The sequence below is a fragment of the Ornithorhynchus anatinus genome, chromosome 4 (genome assembly GCF_004115215.2).
Source record: "Ornithorhynchus anatinus isolate Pmale09 chromosome 4, mOrnAna1.pri.v4, whole genome shotgun sequence".
In the NCBI taxonomy this organism is placed as follows: domain Eukaryota; kingdom Metazoa; phylum Chordata; class Mammalia; order Monotremata; family Ornithorhynchidae; genus Ornithorhynchus; species Ornithorhynchus anatinus.
This window is the reverse complement of record NC_041731.1, coordinates 116,388,690-116,414,928: the sequence shown is the minus strand read 5'-3', so window position 1 is coordinate 116,414,928 and position 26,239 is coordinate 116,388,690. Positions and strand designations below refer to the sequence as shown.

General features: G+C 42.0%; 1 protein-coding gene and 1 non-coding gene across 2 annotated transcripts in view; both read right to left on the bottom strand.

Annotated features, from left to right (window-relative positions):
* The window catches only part of NEGR1 (neuronal growth regulator 1), a 1,090,779-nt gene that overhangs the window by 21,218 nt on the left and 1,043,322 nt on the right, over positions 1-26,239 (bottom strand). The window lies entirely within an intron of this gene.
* Positions 13,919-14,002, bottom strand: TRNAL-UAA. Its single transcript has one exon. It is a non-coding gene; the product is annotated as a tRNA-Leu (tRNA).

Here is a 26,239-nt window from a genome sequence, read left to right as displayed (position 1 = left end):
GTTGCTTCACTTCTCTTGCCTCGGTTACCTCATCTGTAAAATGAAAGTTGACCGTGAGCCCCATGTGGCACATGGACCGTGTCCAAAGTGATTAATTAGTTTTTATCTATCGCAGCACTTAGAACAGTGTTTGGCACATAATAAGCACTTAACAAATACCATAAAAACAAAATAATACAAAAACTTATGTACATATCTTTATGCTCAAATGCCCTCCCCTCCTGTTTCTCCTGCTAGATTATAAGGTCCTTGAGTGCAGTCATCATGTCTACTAACTGTACTGTCTTCTCTCATGTGCTTGGTATAGTGACCTGCCCACCGAAAGAACACAATACTATTGATTGATTGATTATTTTCCACTATAGAGATTGAGTCTTTATTCTGTTATCCTCTCTTAAGCACTGTTCTGCTCATAGTAAATTCTCAATAAACGCAAGTGATTGATTTTCAGAATGAAGTAGCATGGTCTACTGGAAATAGCATGGGCTTAGGAAACAGAAGACCTGGGTTCTAATCCTGGCATCACCACCTGCCTGCCGGGTGGCTTTGGGAGAGTCACTTACTTTCTCTAAGCTTCAGTTTTCTCATTTGTAAAATGGAGATTTGATACTCAGTCTGTGAGCCCCACGAAGGACAAGGACTGTGTCCAACCTGGCTAACTTGTTTCTACCCTGACAATTGAACAGTGTTTGATACACAGTAAGCACTTATGAAATGCCATTTTGTCCCATTTTAGCATGACATGATCAGCAATTTCGGGGGGTCTTGAGATCAGAGGATGGAGAAAGAAGCTGGCCAACAAAGTAAATCATGGAGCAAGTGTCCATCCGTTGGCTCAAAAACAGTACAGTATATGGCACACTAGATTGTAAACTCTCTGAAGGCAGGAATCACATTTACCAGCTTTATTGTATTGCACTCTCCTAAATAGTATAGTGCTCTGCACACAGAGCATGCTCAATAAATACAATTAAGTGCTGAATAAATGCAATTAATAAAGTGACTGATTGATGACCAGTCCAGCTTACAGGATACTCTGTCACTTGAAAGGAAATGAGAAAATACTGGACAAGGATGGAAGCCAGGAAAATGGGCCAATAAACTAAAGCTCTATCAAGTTTTTTAAGGATCATTAAGATATTTAAATTATTCTTTTTGGTTATTGGTTTTAATTTATTTGGATTAAAATCATATGGTTGATGTATTACAGTGCCCTGTACATAATAGGCCCTACATAAATAACTGTTGATGCTTCTCCGTCAATTGGTAATATTTACTGAGCACCTACCTGAGTACAAAGCCTTGTTGTAGACATCTGGGATAATATATAATCAGTCAGTAAGTCAATCAATGAATGGCATTTATTGAGGACTTACTGTGTGCCTCTCGGGGAGTACAGTGCAATTTAGTTGGTAGATATGATCTCCGCTCACAGCGGCTCATAGTTTACAGACACAGGAAATGGAAGAATATAAAGTTGTATACATAAGTGCTGCAGGGTGTAGGGGGAATCTCAAGTGGTTATGGGATACAGATCCATCTATCTATCTATCTATCTATCTATCTATCTATCTATCTATCTATCTATCTATTCATTCAATTCATTCAATAGTATTTATTGAGCGCTTACTATGTGCAGAGCACTGTACTAAGCGCTTGGGATGAACAAGTCGGCAACAGATAGAGACAGTCCCCGCCGTTTGACGGGCTTACAGTCTAATCGGGGGAGATGGACAGACAAGAACAATGGCAATAAACAGAGTCAAGGGGAAGAACATCTCGTAAAAACAATGGCAACTAAATAGAATCAAGGCGATGTACAATTCATTAACAAAATAAATAGGGTAATGAAAATATATACAGTTGAGCGGACGAGTACAGTGCTGTGGGGATGGGAAGGGAGAGGTGGAGGAGCAGAGGGAAAGGGGGAAAAAGAGGGTTTAGCTGCGGAGAGGTAAAGGGGGGGTGGCAGAGGGAGTAGAGGGAGAAGAGGAGCTCAGTCTGGGAAGGCCTCTTGGAGGAGGTGAGTTTTAAGTAGGGTTTTGAAGAGGGAAAGAGAATCAGTTTGGCGGAGGTGAGGAGGGAGGGCGTTCCAGGACCGCAGGAGGATGTGACCCAGGGGTCGACGGCGGGATAGGCGAGACCGAGGGACGGTGAGGAGGTGGGCGGCAGAGGAGCGGAGCGTGCGGGGTGGGTGGTAGAAAGAGAGAAGGGAGGAGAGGTAGGAAGGGGCAAGGTGATGGAGAGCCTTGAAGCCTAGAGTGAGGAGTTTTTGTTTGGAGCGGAGGTCGATAGGCAACCACTGGAGTTGTTTAAGAAGGGGAGTGACATGCCCAGATCGTTTCTGCAGGAAGATGAGCCGGCCAGCGGAGTGAAGAATAGACTGGAGCGGGGCGAGAGAGGAGGAAGGGAGGTCAGAGAGAAGGCTGACACAGTAGTCTAGCCGGGATATAACGAGAGCCCGTAACAGTAAGGTAGCCGTTTGGGTGGAGAGGAAAGGGCGGGTCTTGGCGATATTGTAGAGGTGAAACCGGCAGGTCTTGGTAATGGATAGGATGTGTGGGGTGAACGAGAGAGATCTATCTATCTCTAACTATATTCATTCAATAGTATTTATTGAGCGCTTACTATGTGAAGAGCACTGTACTAAATGCTTGGAATGTATAATTCGGCAACAGAGACAATCCCTGCCCATTGATAGGCTTACAGTCTAATCGGGGGAGACAGGCAGACAAAAAAAACAACACAATTTAATCACGATAAATTGAATCAAGGGGATGTACACCTCATTAACTAAATAAATAATGTAATAAAAATATATACAAATGGGCACAGTGCTGAGGGGAGGGAAAGGGAGAGGGTGAGGAGCAGAGGGAAAAGGGGGAAAAGGGGCTTAGCTGAGGGGAGGTGAAGGGGGAGCTGAGAGGGAGCAGAGGGAGCAGAGGGAAAAGGGGAAGCTCAATCTGGGAATGCCTCTTGGAGGAGGTGAGCGCTCTCTCTCTCTCTCTCTCTCTCTCTCTCTCTCTAGATGATGCTGGAAAGAGGGTGAGTGGGAGAAGTGAGGATTTAGTCAGGGAAGGCCTCTTGGAGGTGATGTGATTTTAGGAGGACTTCAAAGGCCACTTGAAAGTAGTGGTCAGGGAAGGAAGGTGGAGTAGGCACAAATACATTTATAAGACATGAAGGGATGGGGCCCAGGACATAGGTGGAAGGGGTAGATTTGAAACTCCTAACTCCTCACTCTAGGCTTCAAGGCTCTCCATCACCTTGCCCCTTCCTACCTCTCCTCCCTTCTCTCTTTCTACTGCCCACCCCGCACGCTCTGCTCCTCTGCTGCCCACCTCCTCACCGTCCCTATGTCTTGCCTAACCTGCCATCAACCCCTGGGCCACGTTCTCCCGCTGTCCTGGAATGCCCTCCCTCCTCACCTCCAACAATCTAATTCTCTTCCCCTGTTCAAATCCCTACTTAAAGCTCACCTCCTCCAACAATCTAATTCTCTTCCCCTCTTCAAATCCCTATTTAAAGCTCACCTCCTCCAAGAGGCCTTCCCAGACTGAGCTCCCCCCTTTTTCCCTCTGCTCCCTCTACCCCCACCTTCACCTCTCCACAGCTAAACCCTCTTCTCCCTTTCCCTCTCCTTTCCCACCCCCTCAACACTGTACTCGTCCACTCAACTGTACATATCTTTATCACCCTATTTATTTTGTTTATTTTGTTTAATGAGATGTACATCACCCTGATTCTATTTAGTTGCCATTGTTTTTATGAGATGCTCTTCCCTTTGACTCTATTTATTGCCATTGTTCTTGTCTGCCTGTCTCCCCTGATTAGACTGTAAGCCCGTCAAAGGGCAGGGACTGTCTCTATCTGTTGCCGACTTGTACATTCCAAGCGCTTAGTACAGTGCTCTGCACATACTAAGCACTCATTAAATACTATTGAATGAATGAATTTGAAAGTTTTGAGAATTCCTCTTGAGAAATTGTCAAAGAGGATAAGAGAATGTGATGTAGGGGGTGGGAGGGAAGTGGGGAGGTGAGAAGGAGATGTGGAGGATTTCACACCTATTGACTTGGATTTGGTCAATGGAGTAGTTGGTGAGGTCATCCAGGGTAAGAGAGGTGGAGTATGGGAACCAGGGATTTCAGGAGGGATTTAAAATTCTGGAGTGCTTGGGGGAGGTAATGGACTTGGGTGTCGTTCAACCAATCATTCAGTCAATCCTGTTTACTGAGCACTGTACTAAGCACTTGGGAGAGTACAATATAATAATATAACAGAGTTGGTAGACACAACCCCTACCCATAACATGCTGTGGAGAAGTAGTGTTGCTTAGGAGAAGAGCAGGCAGATGTTAAAAAATCAAGTTTGATTAAAGTGGCAGAAACTACAGACGCCTGAGTCAAAGAGGTTAATAATAATAATGTTGGTATTTGTTAAGCGCTTACTATGTGCAGAGCACTGTTCTAAGCGCTGGGGAGATACAGGGTCATCAGGTTGTCCCACTTGAGGCTCACAATTAATCCCCATTTTACAGATGAGGTAACTGAGGCACAGATAAGTTAAGTGACTTGTCCACAGTCACATAGCTAACAAGTGGCAGAGGCAGGATTCGAACCCACGACCCCTGACTCCCAAGCCTGGGCTCTTTCCACTGAGCCACACTGGTTCTACACTAGGGTAGCCTACTTTGACTTCATCAAAAGTAAAATAAATGAACTGTCCCTGGAAGTAAAACCTTCCTCTCCTTGCCCCCTGCCTCTTCAATTCCACCCTCACTCCCTCTTTAAACTTCCCTCTCTTCAAAGAATCACAGCTATAAGATGGTTTCCCTATTTCCCTGTAGACTTGATGTTCCTTCCCACTCTCAAACTATCCTCGCCTCCAGAGCTAGGGCTGTGAAGGAGGCTACTGTTGTAAAATCAAAACCAGTGGGTTGTGAAGCTGAAATGGGTCTTAACTGTTTTAGAACCCTGAAAAGTGCCATTTACTGTCACCTGACTTTAACTGCAGGCTGCCTAAATCTTGGAAAGCAATATCCCTGCAAGTCAGAAAAATCCCTTATTACATGACATCTCGCCTGGTTTCGTGTTGACAATTTTGAAGAACTTTTTTTATCCATGAATTACATTGACCAGAAGTGTGGCTTACCAACATTACAACAGAGCATATTGGCAGGGAGATACTGTTAAAAAAAAAAAAAAAAACCTGTTTCTAGTGAACTAGAACAAACGTTCAGGGTTTAATTTTCAGGTTTGGGCTAAGCTCCTCTATGACATTACCTTAGTTCTCTATTGTACCGTGGTGGGGGTGGGGGTAAAACCCCCAGAAGTGGAACTCTAAATGCCTTTGCACTTTGATTCAATCCTCAGTGAATCCCATGGCAAAATCTACACTGACATAAGGCCTGCTGAGCCAAACTCCTTTCTTGTGGAGTGCGCTAAATCACAGAGGCAGCCAAAGTTCTGAGGCGCTCAGAATAGAGAGCCATCTATCCGAATGGGCTCTCCATCTGTTAAGTCCACCATACAGTAAGTGCTTCTGCTTTTCCTCTCCAGCTTTGGGAGACCTCCAGCTGTTCTCAGAACCACTCCTATCTCACTGCCTCAGTCAGACAAATAGCAGCAATTATAACACTAGGTTTGTGATGATATCCTGGGTAGTGGCTGAGAAAATCCTTCCTTTAGAAGCCTGTGTTTTCCCGCCCTTCTAAGTTTTCCAAAGCACTCATCTTCAGTCCAAAGTTCCTTTTGCTTGTTCTCAGTCCAGAGGGATTTTTGACACATGTTAAAATTTCTTCATATGCAGTGTGCTTTTTAAACCCATTTGGAAGACTGTTTCTGAAAGAGTTTTAATTTTTGTCAAAAGTGAAGATAGCACTTTTTAAGCAGCTCACAAAGGAGGGATTTGTTTCCACAAGGGCTTAATTTTTCTTCTCCACAGGTCATATCTCCTGATGACCGCCTCAGTCCTGCTGCACTAGTTCCACACATTTGTACCCATAGACCTCCTAACCGTTGTGATGCATGTACCTAGAACAGTGCTTTGCATATAGTAAGCACTTAACAAATGCCATTATTATTATATCCTATTTAAGCATATACTCATATTCATATATTATACATTCAGCTTTCCCTTTTTCATCTTAATAATAATAATAATTATGGTGCTTGTTAAGTGCTTACTATGTGCCAAGCACTATTCATATATATAAATAAATAAGCAGGTTAGACACAGTCCCTGTCCCACATGGGGCTCACACTCTTAATTCCCATTTGACAGATGAGGTAACTGAGGCCCAGAGAAGTTAAGTGACTTGCCCAAGGTCACACAGCACATACGTGGCTGAGCCACGATGATAAACCAGATCCTTCAGAAATTCAGGCCCATGGTCAATCCACTAAGCCACGTGGCTATATTATTGTTATTATTACTATTATTTTGTCAGTTCCTTGAAGGCCAGGGTCATGTATTCTTATTTTAATCTACTCTCCTAAGTGCTTAGTACAGTGATCTGCACACATCTGATGTTCAGTAAATTTTATAGATTGATCAATCTCTATCACAAAGTGCTTAACAAATATTATTATTATTATTAATAGTCAATTGGGAGGATCTGAGTATCTACAAGGTGCAGGGATCTGAGTATCTATGAGGTACAGGTATGGTGGAAATGAAGGACCAGATGGTAAAGTCACATGGTATGTTGGAATCATACACTCAAAGAAAGCTTGCAGATGGACTTTGAGATGTTATCTGCTCTATCCCTCTCCCTCAAAATAGAGGAGTAACTAACACATTTGGGAATGAAGGATTATTCATTTTTCATTTAACAATCTGCAGGAATGGGATTCTACAACTTTCAGTGGCATTCAGGGGTATTCATTAATCATCTGCTGTGGTCAGGGAACAGTACTAAATACTTGGGGGAGTTCAAGAGAAGCAAGGTACACAATCACTGCCTCCAAGGAGCTTACACTCTAACTGGGGAGACTGACAAACACAAATTATTTCAGAAGGAGAAAAAGTAACTCTACAACTGAAAAGAGCCATGGGCCTGGGAGTCAGAGGACCTGATTCTAATCCCTACTCTGTTGATTGCTTGCTGTGTGACCTTAGGCAAGTCACTTAACTTCTCTATGCTTCAGTTTCCACAAATGCAAAATGGGAATTAGATACCTATTCTCCCTTTTAGACTGTGAGCCCCATGCAGGAAGGGGACTGTATCCGACCTAATTTACTTGTACCTACCCCAGTGCTTAGAATGGTGTTTGACACATAGTAAGCACTGAATAAATACTATATATATGTAGTATAAATATATATATATATATATATATATATATATGTATATATCAAACTGCTGATACAAAGATAGTAGGATAAGCAGAAAAATAAATGTTTAAATTAATGTAAATGTAGTATATGTACACATACTAAAGGAAGGTGTGAAAATGCAAGTGATACAGGTGGGTTTTGTATTGACAATCTGGGGAGAGAAGAATGACTTATAGAGACAGTGAGCTTTTAAGAGGGCTTTTTAAATTTGGAGGCTGGTGACCTGGAAGAATTGAAAGGAGAGGGAGATCTTGACGTGAGGAAGGGCATTAATTGTAGTGCTTGTTAAGTGCCTATTATGCACCAAACACTAAGTCCTGAGGTAGCATCCCAATAATCAGGTTGGATGGAATCCCTGTCCCTCAAAGAGAGTGAGAATTTGTCAAGACCTATTCAAGCCCTTTCCTCGTTTAGTTCAAGTCCACTTCCTCTTGCATGGTAATATTTGAATGTGAAGAGCAATTAATAATGTACACAACTGAATGCAGTTGCTAGCTACTTCCTCACCAGTGGGATACTGAAAGGTTCATTCTCTCTCACTACCGGTAGCTGCTCTTTAGCGGAGCAGGGATTAGAGCCCAAATCCCAAGACTTCCAGGCCTGTGGTCTTTCTACTAGGCCATACTGCTTCTCAAAAGATCTTTGAACTAACTGAAAACTCTACTGCGGATCAGGGGTGGATTCCAGGACTGGAGACCGGTAATGTTATCAATCAATCCATTATGTTTATCGAGAGCTTACTGTGTGCAGAGCATCATGCTAAGCACTGGGGAGAGTACAATAAAACGGAGGTAGACACATTCCCTGACCGATTTGCAAGTCTGTGCATTTTACAGACTTCAGTGTGACCCATCCACACTGAGGTTTGTCATACTTCATTAACGTATCATAGAACAAACTCCTGAAAAAAAACATACTTCATTCACGTATCATAGAACAAACTCCTGAAAAAAAATCATACTTCATTAATGTTTCATAGAACAAACTCCTGAAAAAAAATTGTGGAATCCTTACAGTACCTTGTTCTTGAATTTCCCGCTGTTGACCCTTTGTCCACATTATTCACTCATTCAATCATATTTATTGAGCACTTGCTGAGTGCCAAGCACTGTACTAAGCACTTGGAAAGTACAATTCGGCAAAAAAAGAGAGACAATCCCTGTCCACAATGGGCTCACAGTCTAGAAGGGGGGAGACAGACATTGAAACAAGCAAACAGGCATCAATAGCATCAATATAAATAAATAGAATTAGAAATATATACACATCAAAACAAGTATACAGGCATTAATATAAATAGAATCCCTCTGGCCTGGAACTCCCTGACTTACCTCTCCTTTTCTCTTCTCCCACTCCCTTCTGCATCACCCTACCTTGCTCCCTTTATTCATCACCCCTCACTCCCATTGCACTTACATATCTGTAATTTATTTATTTATATTAATATCTGTCTCTCCCTCTAGACTGTAAGCTTGTTATGAGCAGGGACTGTGTCTGTTTATTGTTATATTGTAAACTCTCCCAAGTGCTTAGGACAGTGATCTGCACAGAGTAAGCTCTCACTGCATACCAACACTATTACTGTATTCACCAGACCACCACGCTCTCTACCCTCAAAGTCTTATTAAGGTCACATTTTCTCCAAGAGGCCCTACCCAATTAATCTTTTTTCCCTGACTCTCTTTCTTTTCTATATCATCTATGCACTTGTCTTTATGACCTTTAAGCACTTGATAATCCACCCAGCCTCAGCCCCCAGATTTGTGAACATATATGTAATTGATTTTTTTTTTATTGTCTGTCTCCCCTCTAGACTGTAAGCTCCCTGTGGGCTGGTCTCATGTCTACCAACTGTTTTGTGTTATACTCTCCCAAGCACTTAGTACATAGTAGGTACTAAAAAAATACCACTGATGATTGGCATGTTATTGGAATCCTATCTCCAATTCTATGTTCCCAAGTTGAAGAGAGATGTGGGAAATTTGGAGAGTGTTCAGAGGAAATAAAGGAAAACAAAGACTTGGAGGACAAGATGTACGGGTACAGTTCAAATAAAGTTAGATTATGTTGTCTGGAGGGGAGAAGGCTGAGGAATCATGGCAGAGTTTTCAAGTGTGTGAGAGATGTAATAAGGGAACTGATCAGGTGCTCATCACCTCCACTGAGAATAGAACAAGCTGAAATGAGTTTATAACACTGATAAGAGAGATTTAAGTCATAGACGAACATGAAGTCTTAAGCTAAAGTCTTTTTTAGACACTAGAACTAGTTTCCAGGGAGAATAAGGAATCTTTTTCTATGGAGATCCTGGAGAGTAAGATAAATTACTGTCTGTTGGGATGATCTCAGTACTTGCCTCAGTAAAGGCAAGAAATAGACTTGATGATGTCCTTCTCAATCGCACAAAAAATCCTTCCCAATCCTGCAATTCTCCAAAGTACTTCTGTACACATCTTTATACTTGGCTGATTTCCATACCTGTAATTTATTTTCAAGTAATTACTGAATTTTAAGCTTCTTGAAGGCAGGGATCACGTCAAGTGCTCTGCACACAGTCACCGGTCCAAAAATACCGCTGATGGAAGAATTAAAAGTTTGCTCTATTCAACTCTCTCAAGCATGTAGGACAGTGCTCTGTATATAGTAAAAAATTCATAAATATAATTCATTGATTATCCTTGCCTAAGAGAATTCCTTCTCATAAGAGAATTGTTTTAATTCCTTACTTTCTTCAAATGCAACTTCAAACTTTCAACAGGTTTCGGTGCATGCAATTTCTCAAGAAATAAGTGAATACATTTCACTTAAAAATAAGATGCTACTGAATGATGTATAATTCCCACATAGTTTAAATGAAACATTCTACAAAATCTTTAGCAGTGTACTGCAGTATATCATTTTCAGAGCTGTCTCTCCCATGGAGTTCTCCTCTGTGATTAGGAAATAAAAGCACACTCTCTCAGTTTTGTGTGGATATATTTAACAACTCACGAACACTGAGTGGAACAGCATGTAAAAATGTATGGGAATAAAAGTGGAGAAAGCATAAACCTGGCTCTCGACACACTTAACATTTGTTCTGCATCATACAAAAATCCATCTCAGTATGAATTTAAAAGCAACTATGGCTAAATTTAGGTGCCATGGAGAGAGGAGAGCATGCATAGTCAAGATTTCAGTGCTCCGTTCTCTGATCATGGACATTGGACTCTCCTTCCCAGCCTCTTGGGTTTCCAAATAGTGAATAATTCCTAGCTCACCAAGGATTGATTATCACACTCTTCTCTCCAGTGGCTCGCTGCTAAGTCAACCTGAAAATATCACTCAAATTTTCTTCCCCAGACTGTTGATGGAAGAATGTGAAACAGTATAAGATGCTGAATGAAGTATAGACTCAATTTATAGTCACATGGAATTTGAGCTAAAATGGTAAAAATAGAATGATATAAACACCTTAATGGATACAAATGAAAAGACTATCTTTTAAAAAATAAAATTAAAAAAATTTTTGAAAGAGTTCTTAATATTTACACTAACAAGGTGTTTTAAAGATTGAAAACACTGCTTGGCCCAGTGGACAAAGCACATATCTGGAAGCCAGAAGGACCTAGGTTCTAATCCCAGCTCCAGCACTTTTTGATTGTGTGACCTTGGGCAAATCACTGAACTTCTCTGTGCCTCAGTTACATCTTCTTTAAAGTGGGGATTAAGACTTTGATCCCCATGTGGGACAGGGGCTGTGTCTGACCCAATTATCTTATATCCACCCCAATGTTTAATATAGTGCCTGGCACATAATAAGCACTTAATAAATACCAGAATTATCATTATGATTGTTATTATTAATAATAATAAGGCAGAAGTTCTATTTAAAATCCCTCTTTCCCCAGTTAAGCACCACCAACCCAAGCCACATTTCCCCAGCTGGTGACTTAGGGATCTATTTAAACCCATAAATCAATCAATTGTATTTAATGATTGTCTACTCTGTGTAGAGTATTGTACTAAGTGCTCAGTAAATATTTTTAAATGGGTGAGAACAATGATGCAGGAGACATGATCCCTGACCTAAAGGAGCTGACAATATAGAGAGAAAGCTGAATGGTAAAATCAATTACAGGTAGAGAGAAGTGAGGCAATTTAAGGTATGTATTGGGGGATGGGGGATATTGCTGAGGGTTTGCTGGGGGGGGTATTAAAACGGTTAGGTGATGTGGAATGGCTAAAGTGACAGTAGTGGGGAAAATATGATGGAGAGATGAGAGATATATCATGGAAGGCCACTGGGAGAAGATAATAATAATAATAATAATAATAATGATGATGGCAATTGTTAAGCGCTTACTATGTGCAAAGCACTGTTCTATTCACTGGGAAGGTTACAAGGTGATCAGGTTATCCCACGTGGGGCTCACAGTCTTAATCCCCAATTTCAGATGGGGTAACTGAGGCACAGAGAAGTTAAGTGACTTGCCCAAAGTCACACAGCTGACAAGTGGCTGAGCCTGGATTTGAACCCATGACCACATGATTTTAGTTATGTTTTGAAGATGAGGAGAACAGTGGTCTGCTGGAGATGAAGGAGGAGGGAGTTCCAGACAGGAGGGAGGGCATTAGCCAGAGGTCTTCAGCAAGACATCTTTTGTGTATGTATTAATAGAGAACTGCAAAAAGTTATGAAATGTGCTGATATGACAATTTCCACAAAAATACAAACTTTTAACTCTATGGTGTTTCCTGTGACAATGTATGAATATGAAAGCTTGACAGTGAAAAAACAGGATAGAAAGAACATTGATTCCTTTGAAAGGTGGTGTTGGAGAAGACTTTTGCGAATACCACGGACTGCCCGAAAGACAAACAAATGGATTTTAGAGAAAATTAAACCAAAGTGGTCTTTGTAAGGCCAAATGACTCGATTAAGATTAGCATATTTTGGACACAATCAGGAAGATTGATTCTATGGAGAAGACACTAATGCTAGGAAAACTCCAGGGAAAATGTGGAAGAGGCAGACCAGCAGCTAGATGCATAGAGACCATAACAGTGATAATGGAAGAAATGTTAGAAAGGTTGTGGATTATGGCAGAGGACAGGACTTTCTGGGGAAAGTATATCCATGGAATTGCTATGATTCAGAAACGATGGCACTTAATAGTAATAATATGGTAAATATGCATGTGTGTGTGTTTTCGAATGACAATTATTCATTTGGATCACACTATTTGTAAATATTTTTGATATCTCTCTCTGGGTAAAACATTGGATGTGCAGTCCTGGGAAAAAGTTCATTGTGAGCAGGGAACTAATCTCAGGCTCCCATAGGACTTTGCCAAGTTCCTAGCAGAGGGTAAAGTGCATTACTCTCAGGTGATGATGAAGAAATGACATTACCAATATTGGGATTTAAAGCCAGCTTCATGTACAGTCAAGCTGAGTGTTCCAAACTCTTATAAGTTCCAGTAGCTACAAAACTCCTGACTTGGAATCTGTGCCACTGTGCATTTGGAGAAAAAGTGTTTTCTCGAGGCCACCGCTCCAGCTGTCCTTCCTGCCAGGAGGCTCCATCACCAATTACTGCGGGCACGCTGGGGGTGGGATGCCATTCTAAGTCCTTGGGGAAGTAGGATGGAAAGAGAATGCATCCTATTTTTAAATACCTTCACCTGGATGAGATGGAATATCTAGGGGAAAATACTGTGAAGGACCTCGTGGAGTTTAGATTCTGTCAGTCAATGAGGACAATCCCAGCCAAGCTTCCCAAAATGATAAACGGTTCCCTCTGCTTCAGAGAGATCTTCAAAGAGACACGAGAGCTACCCTCATCACCCAGTTCCTAAAACACAAGATTGCTTCCATATTTTAGAAAAATGACCCAGAGAGAAGAATAAAATCTGGGCGGGAGAGGGGAGAGATGGAGGCAGGAAGGCCAGGAAGGAGGCTGATGCAGTAGTAGAGGTGGGATATGATTAGAGCTTGGAACAACATGGTGGCCATTTGAATGGAGAGGAAGGGGAGAATTTTAGACGTTGTGAAGTTAAAACAGACAGGATTTGGTGACAGTTTGAATACGTGGGTTGAATGAGAGAGAAGATTAGAGGGTAATACCAAGCTTGTGAGCATGAGTGACAGGGAGGATGGTGGTGCTGTCTACAGTGATGGGCAAGTCACAGGGAGGACAGAGTTTGGTGAGGAAGATGAGTTCTAGTTTGGACAAGTTGAGGAATGGTGAGACATCAAAATAGAGATGTCTGGAAGGCACGAGGAGATGTGAGTCCACAGAGAAGGCAAGACTAGTGACTGAAGAGGTATATTTGGGAATTATCCATATAGAGTCTCTTCAGAAAGAAGGTGCATTAAAAAAAGACTGGAAAATGACATAGTCCAGATGTTTTAGATTGTGCACCATGAGAAGAGAAAAGATATGATCACTTTCTTGTGTTGTTTTATTCAATAGTATTATTGAGCACTTACTGTGTGCAGCGCACTGTACTAAGCACTTGGAATGTACAAATTGGTAACAGATAGAGACAGTCCCTGCCCTCTGATGGGCTTACACTCTAATCAGAAAAATTAGCTACCAGGAGTGGGGTTCGAACCCACGTGGACACATCTCCATTGGATCTTAAGTCCAACGCCTTAACCACTCGGCCATCTGGGAAGGGATTGTCTTTATCTATTGCCGAACTGTACATTCCAAGTGCTTAGTACAGTGCTCTGCACACAGTAAGCACTCAATAAATACGATTGAATGAATGAATGAATTCCAGTCACCACCAACGAAACCAATGGCAAGCTGACTGCAGGAGTGAGTTGGAACCAGGAGATTTCAGCTCTGTGTTCCCAACTATCCCAAGAAACACTGGATCATAAACAGAGCTTGGTTCTTCTATGATACAACCTGGGAGCTAAGACTTATCCCTGCTTTGAAAACACAGACTGAGAGCAACATCTGGGAAACTGAGTTGAGGGGAGGTGAGTAGCAGGGATAGACATTAGAGGGTATGGGCTCGGGCACCATCTTAAAAATTCCACCTGTGACACCTGCACGCTGTGTGTTGCTAAGGGCAGCAAAGAAAATCACCAAAAATAAGGACTTGGAACAGACACTCAGAGAGGTTAAGTGACTTGTCAGAAGCCACAGAGCAGCAAGATAGGCTCAGAGCCAAGCTAGATCTGCATCCTTGTGACTCTCTGCCCCAAGCTCTTCCCAGTAGTCCATACTGTGAAAAGAAAGGGAAATAATATACTGATAAGAAGAAGAATACCAATGGATCTAGATGCATGAGGGAGGGTTACCTGGAATCAAATCAATTAATCGTACCTGGATGGACACAAAACAAATCCAAGCACCAATTTGGACCCTTTGACTGGTGATCAAAGATAAATTTTGTTACTGCTCCTCCAGATCAATTCAAAAGATCATATCAGTTCAACTTGGAGATTTTGATTTAGTGAAGAAGAGTTTTTAGAGGTATAGCAATTCTTGAGCTTCAGATATAATTATTTTTGGGGAATAAGGGAAGGCAGCATGGCCTAGTGGAGAGAGAACAGACCCGAAAGTCAGGGGACCTGAGTTATAATTCCCACTCTGCCACTTGCCTACCATGTGACATTGGTCAAATCACTTAACATCTTTCTTCCTCAATTACATCATCTGTAAAATTGGGATGAAATACCTTTTCTCCCTTCCTCTTAGACTGTGAACCCCACAAGGGACAGAGGACTGTGTCTGATCTGCTTATATTGTATCAACCTCAGTGGTTAGTGCAGTGCCTGAAACATAAAAGCGGCTTAATACCTCAAATATTATTACTAACAGCAGACAATTACCATACAGCTATAAAATGGGTGACCTCAGCAGTCCATTTGGAAACAGCTTCAGGAAGAAAATGGAAGGGAAAGAAGGAGAGGTGGTGTTATATTAGGAAAGAGATGAGTACAGAACCCAAAAGAATAAATGAGGATAATATGGGATGTTTGTAAGGATATTCAGAAGAGGACTGGGAATATTACAAAGAGTTTGGAAAGACATTAAGAAACTCAGCTGAAATGAGAGTCTGAAGAGTGTTAGAAGCCATGTGAGGCTGTTGTAAGATATCCCAAAGGCACTATAGGATGAAAATGGAGAGAAGATGACAAAAAACAAGAAGATGGTTCAAATGTGACAATTCTGAACAAGCTATGCTCATCTAAAGCCACAGACAATCTAGAGAAGCAGCGTGGCTCAGTGGAAAGAGCCCGGGCTTGGGAATCAGAGGTCATGGGTTCGAATTCCTGCTCTGCCACTTGTCAGCTGTGTGACTGTGGGCAAGTCACTTAACCTCTCTGTGCCTCAGTTACCTCATCTGTAAAATGGAGATTAACTGTGAGCCTCACATGGGACAACCTGATTATTCTGTATCTACCCCAGTGCTTAGAACAGTGCTCTGCACATAGTAAGCACTTAACAAATACCAACATTATTATTATTATTATTAAAATCACAGAGAATTCATGGCCAGTCCAGCAGTGATATAGGAAGAAGTTGAACATGTTCTTTGCAATGTAGGGAAAAAGAGGAATATTTCTATTCAGGAAGTTGTTGTAGATGTTCCCCATTTGCATTAGGTACATGTAGACTCATATAGCATGGACAGCATAGGAGGCAAAATTAATGATAAAAGCAAGAGATTCCAAAAGCTGCAACAACAGCAGTGTATATTCATTCATTCATTCAATCATATTTATTGAGTGCTTACTATGTGCAGAGCACTGTACTAAGTGCTTGGAATGTGCCCGCCCCCCTGGACCACAGAAAGCTTTGCCTCCCCAACCCCCATCCCACATCCCACTTGCCCCATGCCATTCTTGGGACCTCCCTTTTTCTGGCCTGTGCCAACAGGAAGGACTTAAGGTCTGGCAGAGTGACCCTCCACAAAATGTAGAATACTGAGAAGGTTGTAACTCCAAGCAAAGCTGTAGTTGTTGCTGCAAGTGATGGGGCTTTGAGCTGCAAGGAACCTGAAACTCTCTTCAATCAATCAGTCCATCAGTGGCATTTACGGCATTTATGGAAGCACTGTTCTAAGGACTTGAGAGAGTAGAGTTCAGTAGAGTTGGTAGACGTTATCTCTGCTCCAAGGGAGCTTACAGTCTAGAGGGCACAAATTAAAATGATTTTATACAATACTACAGAGTACAGTAATATACAGCAATGTATGATACTAGCATTTGTTGAGAGCTTACTTTGTGTCAGGCTGTGTACTAGGTTCTGTATTTACTATGTACTGTGTACTATCAACCCTGGGGCTGATACAAGGTTATAAGGTCAGTCACGGTTCCTGTCCCATTTGGGGATAACAGGTGTTTACTTACTGATAGGAGAAATAAATGAGCATAAGGACATGTACATATTGTTGTACATACATATCCATGTAACATGTACATATTAGTGCTGTGGAGAAGGGGTTGCTGTGATGATCAAACCTCTTTCAGTGTTTAATTTTCTTTTTTGTCTTCGTTCTTGCCTCTTGTGTTTGCATTTTTATTATTTCATCATCTCTTATGTGTCCATTGCCAGGGCTCTCTCTCTCTCACCCTCACCCCCATTATAGTATAAGCTTCTTATGGGCAGGGAATGTGTCACTTACTTGTTTTGTACTTTCTAAGCACCTAGTACAGTGAAGAACACCAAATGGGAGTTTCATCAATTCTAATAATGCTACTTATTCTTGGATTGTGAGGCTCTTGGGGGCCATGTTCTGAGTCTAATTCTTACTCATGGATTTTTTTCCCAGCATTTAAGTCAGTGCTTCCACACAGCAGGTTCTTGATACATACTATTGCTATTATTTTTTCCACTGCTACTCTTACTACTATCAATCAATCAATCATATTTACTGAGGCTTTACTTTGTGAAAAGCGATAAATCAGTCATATTTATTGAGTGTTTATTGTGTGCAGGGCACTGTTCTATGTGCTTGGGTGAGTACAGTATATCAGAATTAGCAGACCTTAACGAGCTTACTACTATCCCCCAACTTCTGCTTATAATCATTCTTGTCAGAGTCTTACTACGCCACATCGAAAATGACATAGAGCTGCTTCGGAGCAGGGAAGAAATTGTAGTCTACTTAGGGTATTCAACTTTTGACCTTAACCACTCTCTCCCACATCACTAGACAGAAAAGTGTCAGGAATACCAAATCTCAGTTTGTTTTGGATTTTGTTTACCCAAATGCATTTAACTTAGTGAAATTCAACAGTGTTCTCAATGTGCTCTCTGAAATTGGAATCTACACAATAGATATGGGATTCTGGAGGAGATGGGTTATAATTGCATAACAAGCATCATGCTGTTTAATAGCCCATGCTGTATAAATCTACGCAGGTTGAAGTGGGATGACACAATCTCACCTAAGCAATATTCAGCCACATTGGAATTGTGGTTTTGCAGTCTCCTCTGGGATGAGGGCATTGACAATGATGGAAAGTAATGAACACATCTCCTCCTTGCTGATGACTGTATTATATCTGCCAAAGCGGAACTGGAATTCAATATGCAGATGTCTCATGAAGTTGGGCTAGAGGTGAACCTCTTGAAGTCCAAATGACACCCAGTATTGGCCATGTTGATTCATTCCAATGGCTTCTACTTCATCCTAATCCTCCTCGACCTCTCAGATCCCTTTGACACTGTCGACCACCTCTTCTCCCACATATATTATCCAACCTTGGCTTCAGTGACTGCCCTTTCTTGTCTCTCCTCATCTCTCTGGCCATTCATTCTCAGCTTCCTTTGTGGGTTCCTCCTCTCCCTTCCACCCCCTAACTGTGGGGGTCCCTCACTGTTCAGTTCTAGGTCCCCTTCTAGTATCCATCTAAAATCATTCCCTTTGGAGAACTTATTCATTCCCATGGCTTCAGGTATCATTTCTGTGCAGATGATATTCAAATCTACATCTCCTCCCCTGATCTCTCTCCCTCTCTCCAGGCTCACATGTCCTCCTGACTTCAAGATATCTCTACTAGGATGTCCTCCCATCACCTCAAACTTAACATGTCCAAAATAGAGCTCCTTATCTTCCCACCCAAACCCTGTCCTCTCACGGACTTTCCCATCACTGTAGACGATCCGACGATCCTTCCTGCTTCACAAGCCCATAACCTTGGCATTATCCTTGACTCTACTCTTTCATTCAACCCACATATCTAGTCTGTCACCAAATCCTTTTGGGCTCATCTTCACAACATCACTAAAATCCAACCTTTCCTCTCCATCCAATCTGCTACCAAGTTAGTACAATCACTCATCTTATCCCACCTAGATTACTATATCAGCCTCCTTTCTGACCTCCCAACCTCCTGCCTCTCCCCACTCCAGTCCTATACTTCACTCCACTGCCCGGATTATCTTTCAACTGAAACGTTCAAAGCATGTTGCCACCCTCCTCAAAAATCTATCCACCTCTGTATGAAAAAAAATTCCTCACTATTGACTTTAAAGCACTCTATCACCTCGTTCTCTCCTACCTCACCTTGCTTCTCTCCTTCTAGAATCCCGCCCACACACTTCTCTCTTCTGGTGCTAACTTTTCCTCTGTGCCTCAATCTCACCTGTCTCGCCACTGACCACATTTTATCTCTGCGCTGGAACGTCCTCAATCCTGAAAGCTGCCAGAAAATTACTCTATCTCCCTTCAAATCCTTACTAAAGGCACATCTCCTCCAAGAGGGCTTCCCAGATTAAGACCCACTTTTCCTCATCTCCCATTCCCTTCTGCATCACTCTGACTTTCTCCTTTTGCTCTTCCCCCCTCTCCCCACCCCACAGCACTTACACATATATCTGCAATTGCATTTATTTATATTGATGCCTGTTTACTTGTATTTGATGTCTGTCTCCCCCCTCTAGACTGTGAGCTCATTGTGGGCAGGGATTGTCTCTATTGCTGTATTGTACTTTCCCAAGTGCTTAGTACAGTGCTCTGCACAGAGTTAGTGCTCAATAAATGCAATCGAATGAATGAATTCAAGATTGGGAAATTCTAGAAGAGGAAGGGAACGTGTATCTTGGGTCTATTGTTTTCAAATGAGCACTGAAAAGCAGGATGGCCTAGTGGATAGAACATGGGCCTGGTAGAAACAAGGACCTGGGTTCTTAACACAGCTCTGCCACTTGCCTGCAGTCATCTCATCTGTAAATTGAGGACTAAGACTCTGAGCCCCATATTGGGCAGGGACTGTGTTCAACCCAATTTGCTTGTACCCCCTATGCCTGGCACATGCTAAACACTTAAAAAAATACCACAGTTATTATTATTATTATAGTGCTTCTCCTTCAAAAGTGCTTAGTAAAGATCATTAATGGATGGATGGGTATTTGATATGCACCCCAAACTTAACCCTCAAAACTACAGCTCTTATATCCATATCTATAAATGATATATCCTAAATGAATGATATAGTAGTAATTATTTATCAATAATAATGATGTATATTAATGTCTGTCTCCCCCTCTAGACTGTAAGCTCACTGCAGGCAGGGAACATGTCTATCACTCTGTTGTATTGTGCTCTCTGAAGTGCTTAGTACAGTGTTCTGCTAGTGGAAAGAGCATGGGCCTGGGAGTCAGAGGACCTGGGTTCTAATCCCGAGTCCAACCATTTTTTCTGCTGTGTAACCTTAGGCAAGTCACTCAAATTCTCAGTGCCTCAAGTTACCTCATCTGTAAAATACAGATAAAGACTGTGAGCCCCATTGTTGGACATGGACTGTGTACAACCTCGATTATCTCATATCTACAACAGCACTTAGTAAAGTGCCTGGTACACAGTAAGTGCTTTAAAAATACCATTAAAAAATAAATACAATTGATGATGATGGTAATGATGGGGATGGATGCAAGTGAAAGAATCAAAGAAATGGAGGCAGCAGCATTCTGAGAGCTAGCTTGGATCTGGAGCCGAGGTGGAAAGAACAACAAATGCAACTGTGAGCAACAGAAACATGACATCATTTGGGAAGGCTAGAAGCTCAGGATGGAGGAGCCTGTCTCACAATGCTAAAACAAGACAGCACGGATGAAACCATTCCATAGGAATTTAGGAGCAATTGTGTTAGTTCATTCTGCTTTTCAGATGGCCCAAAGAAACAGAAAAGTTCGTGAGCAGGGAAGAGAATCACTCATTTTTGAGGTTGTGCCAGGAAGGAACTACCAGTCCGGTGGTAGTTGAAATATGGGGTGACTGACTTCCCTCTGTGACTCTTGGAAAGAGAAAAAACAAGTTCAAGGTTGACAGTCATGACGACAGATTTCTAAAAGGGCTTAGCCTATTGGAATGTTTGAAAAAAAAGGCAGATAATGGGGCAGTGACATTAGGGGGATTTGGAATTCTCCACTGTCTCCTCAAGATAAAATCTCTAAATATTGTTAAACTTGAGGTTAGTTGAGGATTTATGGCTTTAGAGGAGCAGGTTGACAGTCTATAAAAAGGCTGAACCAGAAAGCGATGACTTGCGATAGTGTAAACAATCTGTTTGGCGTCTGATTCCCGTCGGTCCCTGCCTCAGCCAAGTTCTCCGAGAGGGGAAACTGCAGCCTGAGCTGTGGAGCTCAGGGCAGGATTAGCTGGATGACCTTGAGGAAAACTCAATGCGCCGAGCACAAGCGACTAGGAATCGGAATGGAAACTCCCAGGATAGCTACTTGCTTCCTCCAGGGCCAGGTTTCCTGAAGGGAAGCAGCATAGAGGAAGTTCTTGAGTCAGGTCAATGGTACAGTTGTTTCACAGAAGAAAACTACTCTGACTTTGGCAAGGACATTTTGGCCCAGTGCTCCATCAGCCTTGGATTATATGATACTGAGATGATATTTCTAGGAATGTGGACTGCAAATGTCATTTAAGTGGAAAAAAAAAAGATGAGACTGTGATATATTTCCATTCCTAAGATACAACATAGTTTGACATGAAGTTTTACTTTTTATGGTATTTTTTAAGTTCCAACTACGTGCTCAAACCTGATATACATATACTCAGATTAGATACTGTTCCTGTGCCACACAGGACTCAAATTCTAAGAGGGACAGAAAGAAGGCATATTATTCCCAGTTTATAGAGGAGGAAACAGACAGGGAAAGATTAAGTGACTTGTCCAAGGTGACACAGCTGGCCAGCAGCAGAGTTGGGATTAGAGCCTGATTTCTAATCCTGGGTTTTTTCCACTAAACTACACTTGTTGACTGATCACTCAAAAGAAGAATTTTGTGACAACTAACCTTCCCTCTGGGCAGGTTTAGCAGCCTGTGGCAAACTCTCCACAGGCTTTCTGGAGCAGTGAAAGGAAAGCCTCCTCTGTGCTCTCCTGTAATAAACTTACACAGTAGTAGCAGCACAGTGTTGGTTGCAATTCCAACAGCACAGAATTATGGCACTGATACCTTCAGCTGCCTACTCGGTCCAGGGCTGGCAGCCACACAGAGAACAGGCCCAGGCCATGTTGTTCTCCATGAAACACTACAGCCCTGCTCTGTTCCCATACTGCCAGAGTAGCTTTTGAAACTGCCTGGGAACGGATTCTCTGCTTGAAACAGGTGTGAAAACAGTCTGAGCAAGGGACTGATGTGGGGAGTGGATGGAAAGGTTTCAGCCTTCTCCCGTGACCAAAGTCACACTCTAGGCTCTGGAAAGCCCAGGGGAGAATTGGATCATAAACTCTAAAGTATTACCCAAATCATCGCAGAAGGGGGTGGGCTGAAAGAAAGTGGTCTGCTTCACGAGCTGCTTGGTCTTTGGAAAAAACAAAACAAAAAAAACCCCAGCACACCAAGAACACGTTCACCGAATGCTTTTTGTTGTTGCTAGGAACCATGCTGCCTCATTTGAGATGAACGCATTGGAAATCATTTGACTGAAAACCGTGAGGCAGAGGAAATGGAAGGCATTTCAAATAAATTGTGTACCAAATGGATTTTCGTTTGGTTTGTTCCAAGACAATGGACTGAGAAAATGCAGCCAGGGATGTTTGGTGACTTCTTATGAGGGGGGAAAAAAAAGTTTTGCTAAGTGTTCAACTATATCAAAATGTGCCACAGCACTGAAAGCAAAGGGTGAGGTGCTTTGGTAATTTAGAGTAGCGAGTAAGGGAGATGAGTTTTGACAAGAGTGACTTGTGTGAATTACCTACAGAACCACTGAGAATGGGAAAAAAAATTCAAAACTGACATTTTTACATCGATTACTTCCCTATGAGCAATTTAAGTGACTAAAAGGCCTGGCATGACGTGTTTAGTTTTTAATCAAAGATGACTGTTAGAATGTTTCACGTGCCTAAGAGAAGCTGGTTAATCCAGACTCCCGAATAGGAAAATTACCAGTATTCAAATGCCTGTGCTACCCTTGACTTCCATTCATTTGATACATCAAAACACAACTTGATGTAGTCCAATCTGCTGCTCTAGCTCAGCCTGAATTTGCAGGAATTAACCAGGCAAAACACCCACCGATCAATCCCTGAGAAGTTTGCCTTGGGAGAGATTGAAAAATCGGGCTCATTTGTGTGACAATAACCCTTGTATTTCTAACATAAAAATAACTTATTCTATTGAAAGCCACTTTGTCTAAGTTTGATATTGATTGTCCAAACTGTCTGTGAAAAAAAAATGGGCCGCTGCTACACTTTAAAATGCAATTAAATGCTCAGAGGATTTGAAGATCATTACAAAAACACAGGTGAAGCCATCAAAATAGACTTGCTGATAGAACAGTGGCATTATAAAACATCCTAATTTATTGCCTACTCTATCGGATGGTGGGGTAGGAGGGAGGTCCTTGGCTGTGCAAGGAGCCATAGAAGAGCCAAATTTATTTCAAAATGACAAGCGCCTCATTGCCGTGCACTGGTGTACTTTTAATGGGCAGAATGACTCACAACGTGTCCCCTTTATTCCCTTTCACCTCGGTTTCAATTAGACTTCACTCTTGTTTGCTATCATTTTAGCCTCAGCAGACTTTGATCTTACATGAGAATGTTTTACATAGCATGAATAAAGGCCCCTTCTGCAGAAGTGCCTCCCAACGGCCCTGTGAAGCATAAGTTTGATCTTCAGGTTGCTCCTTGAATAAATTCAATTTTGAAATTCCTATGTGAGATGGACCAAATGGCCCCATGGAGAAGGGTGGAAGCGGTTTCATTTTAGAAATTGATTTAGGGAGAACGAAAGTTTCGTACTTCCTCTCTGCTTTCATATAGCACAACCCTCCAAAGACCCCTCTCTGGTCATTGCAGTGTTATTAAGAAATCTAAGTGCTTGGTCCCTTTGGTTTTCATTGAAAGAAAGGGGTAGGAAGGAGCTTAGGGAAGCTTAGATGAAAGAGTCAATGTGCCGTTCAGGCAGAGAAAGAGAAGCCCTTCTCTGTGTGCCCCATCAGATGTGAGAAGCTCTTGATACAGATAGGCCAGGAGAGATAAGAGAAGGTGAGGTGGTCTCTTGGAGAGCAGGCAGTGGGGTGAAGTCTCACAATCCAAAAATCCAAAGAAAAACTGGGATGTCTCCCAGTTACACTTAATTTATATGGTAGCAAAAATGGAGGATCACATCAAGAAGACATATTTTAGATAGCTCAGACACCAAGTGGCAACAGCACAGTAGGAAGGTAGGGGATAAAAATCCCAAGTGTGTTTTTTGTTAGGTTTGGTTTGGCACAGGAACACTTGTGATGGGGTTCGGGGCTCCTCTATACCGTGAGCTCATTATTATTATTATTATTATTATCATATTTATTGAGTGCTTATTGTGTGCAAAGCACTGTACTAAGCACTTGGAAAGTACAATATAACATCTCTGTGGGCAGGGAATGTGTCTGTTGTTGTAGTGTACCCTCCCAAGTGCTTAGTATAGTGCTTTGCACACAGTAAGTGCTCATTAAATATGATTGAATATAAATGTATCTAAGTCAGATTTTTGGGGTTGTGGCAGAATAAAAGTATCAAGTTGGTGAGATGTTATAATGTAAGGTGGTATGGGTGAGTTTAAAATCATATCTTGGATGTGTGTAGTATGTTCACAGGAGCATAAGATTCATTATTATGGTGCTGATCATGGTATTTACTAATCACTAATTCCTATGAGAGAATTACTAATCACTGGAAAAGATACAAGAGAATCAGATTGGGCACAGTCCCTATTCCACAGAGAACAAGTATCTCATTCCCCTTTAAAGCCACAGAATGGTTACTTGCCCAAAGTCACCCAGCAGACCAGTGGGTCTCATCTTCCAGGCCTGCCATTTGAACTGTGCTCATGAAGAGAAATCAGGCACATCACCTATGGTTCCTTGACACTACAACTTGGGCTCAAAACAAATCTGGCTAACTATTTCCCTATGGAGACTTGGGAATCATGCTTGGGAATGAAAAACGCAAAAAGCCCATCCATCTCCACACTAAACATACTGCCCTGTCGATTTAAGATGATTAGCTCTCTCACTCCCTATTTGTCCTCTGCTGGTTTGTCCTGTGTAGCATCCATGGACCCATCAGCATGGTGTCATGGATAGAGCACGGGCCTGGGAACCAGAAGGTCAGGGATTCTAAAAGACACTCTGCCACTAGTCTGCTGTGTGACCTTGGGCTAGTCACTTCACTTGTCTGTGCCTCATTCACCACATTTGCAAAATGGGAATCAAGACTGTGAGCCCCTTATGGGACAGGACTGTGTCCAGCCCGATTTGTCTGTATCCACTCAAGCGCTTAGGACAGTGCCTGGCATCTAGTAAGCACTTAACAAATACCATAGTTGTCATTATTATTATTTTTATTAAATTGGTACCCCTGTAGATCAAACTAGACAATTATATCAGTTTCCTCACTAGTGCCCCAGTCTCTCTCTCCTCCACATAGATTTTGAGTCCTGAGGTACAGGGACCATGTCTAATTCCCACCTGATTGTTCTCTCCTGGCACTTAGTACGGTGCTCTACACAGTAAGCAGCGTGAGAAGCAGCGTGGCTCAGTGGAAAGAGCACGGGCTTTGGAGTCAGGGCTCATGAGTTTGAATCCCAGCTCTGCCACTTGTCGGCTGTGTGACTGTGGGCAAGTCACTTCACTTCTCGGCGCCTCAGTTCCCTCATCTGTAAAATGGGGATTAAGACTGTGAGCCCCACGTGGGACAACCTGATTCCCCTTTGTCTACCCCAGCGCTTAGAACAGTGCTCGGCACATAGTAAGCGCTTAACAAATACCCACATTATTATTATTATTAAGCATTCAGTAAATACTATTATTATCATCAATCAGTCAATCATATTTATTGAGTGTTTATGTGTGCAGAGCACTGTACAAAGCACTTTGGAGAGCACAAAATAACCAAGTTGGTACTACCAAGCAGTGTGGCTCAGTAGAAAGAGACTGGGCTTGGGAGTCAGAAGTTGTGGGTTCTAATCACAACTCTGCCACTTGTTTGCTGTGTGACCTTGGGCAAGTCACTTCACTTCTCTGTGCCTCAGGTCCCTCATCTGGAAAATGGGGATTAAAAATGTGAGCCCCACGTGGGACAATCTGATCATCTTGTACCCCTCCAGCGCTTAGAACAGTGCTTTGCACATAGTAAGCACTTAACAAATACCATAATTAATTAATTACTACTAGTTGTCTTGTTGAGTTGCCTCTGACCCTTAGCAACACCATGGACACATCTTTCCCAGAATGCCCCACCTCCATCTGCAATCGTTCTGGTAGTGTATTCATAGAGTTTTCTTGGTAAAAATACAGAAGTAGTTTAGCATTAGTTGAGGTGTTATGCTCAACTCATCTTTCTCATTCAACCCACATATTCAATCCTGATGATTCAACCTTCACAACATCACTAAAATACAGAAGTAGTTTAGCATTTCTTCAGCGCAGTAAATTTGACTCTC